Source organism: Echinops telfairi, unplaced genomic scaffold (genome assembly GCF_000313985.2).
Source record: "Echinops telfairi isolate 266 unplaced genomic scaffold, ASM31398v2 ScPeMD7_7424;HRSCAF=8462, whole genome shotgun sequence".
Taxonomy (NCBI): domain Eukaryota; kingdom Metazoa; phylum Chordata; class Mammalia; order Afrosoricida; family Tenrecidae; genus Echinops; species Echinops telfairi.
The window spans coordinates 43,394,886-43,396,766 of record NW_022111324.1 but is presented as its reverse complement, the minus strand read 5'-3'; positions in this window follow the sequence as shown (position 1 = coordinate 43,396,766).

Genomic DNA, 1,881 nt, shown 5'->3' with positions numbered 1-1,881 from the left:
CTGGACTTTGAGCTTCCAGCGCTGTGAGAATATAACACAGGGTAAAAGTAACTAAGACAAAAAGCTGGCTTTATTTATGTAGTGACACAAATTTATGCTAGAAGGTGACACATGCCGCTGCATTTTTCATGAGGAGTAAGTAGGAAGTAACATGAGAGTAAGTTACTTTTAATTTTATTTTAAATGTTGATCGACCATTTTATCTGAATACTGAAACTTCCCACCTTAATCCTTACCTGAATATTCAAAGTAAGGAGGAAATTGATCTAAAGCTTCAGCAACCTTTAGTGAATGTGTTAGTCCAGGTAGATTAGAGAAACAAATTCATAGACACTCATATATGTATAAAAAAGATGTTTTTTTATAAAAATTTATGGACTTGATCTGGACTGGACTTGAATGTTGATAAAACATCCCAGTCCAGTCCAGATCAAGTCCATAAATTCGATATCAGCCCAAATGTCCAATACCAATTTATAAATTCCTCTTAAGACTCATGTAACACATGCAATGACACTGAATGCAGGAAGATCACAGGCCAGGGGTGGGAAGTCTTGTGGATCCAGTGGCAGTGAAAGCATCTCAGTGCTGGCAGGGTCTCCACATGGCTCCTTCAGCTCCAGAACCTAGTGTAGCTCCATGTGTCTTGTCTGCAAGAATGTTTCATAGCGAGTGAGCCTGCGTCCCACCTGCAATGAGCTTTTTATTTCCTTAGCACCTCCAAATGAGGTCATCAAGCTGAGAGCTGATTCAAAGCCAAAACTCCACTCCTTCACTCTTAAGTCTCAAATTGACAACAGATCATGTAACTGCCACAGCGATAGATTTTATTTTCAGATTTCTAAACTAAGAGAGAAAAAGGGTGACAGCTATTACAGACAATGATGTCTTTGAAGACACAAATAAGGGAAATGAAGTCAAAATACTCTTCTTGTCCTGAAAACTGATGGACATTTCCCAGGGAAACACTAATAAAAAACTGTTTACAAGTAAGAGACTCTGCCTTTCAGTTCTGTTTAGCAAGTGAAGGAGGTAAAATGGAGACGCATTTTATTTCAGAGCTATCAGACTCATGTAACTTTATAACAGAGGTCAAACTTTTCCACATGTGAAATGAAAGAATATACCACTGGGAAAACATCTTAAAATTAATGCTACCCCATATTACTAGCGGAAAGATAAACAACATGTGATTTTTCCCCATTTTATTTTAAGTAAAATAGATCATGAAGGCAGAGAGTGATGAAAGTGAATAAAGGGGAAAATGTCAAATATTATGAAATTGAATGTATTTTAGAATATTTCAAAGTGGGAGAGGCTTAAGCTGGAATTTAAATAAGAAAAAAATGAGTCATGATCTCATTTGACCAATAAGTATAAAACAATGCATAAGAAAACAAGGGATAACAAGTGCTCAGTGTGCTGAGGCAGATTTTTAGGTTAGAAGTCTAACTTTTAAAAACCCTAGAAGATCCTCATTTGAAGCCTATGGTACATCATGGAGCTAAAACATAGATTTGTTTTGGTTAAGTTGCAGGAGAAAGAAAAATGATATTTTTTAATTTGTGTCTTTCTAATTGCCTATACTTTTCTTTTGGAAAATGAACTACCAGAATGCATATCGTGAAATACTGACTCTCCTTATCCTTTTCCGTCTTGACTTCACCTCATCGTATTTATAATATGAATATAATTTATAATACTGCAGTCATATTTTTTCAATTAAGGATGCTAAGATGGGGCTCAGAGACATTAAAACATTACTTGCAAACAGACTAACATTATATATATATTAAAGTCATTTTATTGGGGGCTCATACAACTCATCACAATCCATACATACATCAATTGTATAAAGCACATTTGTACATTTGTTACCCT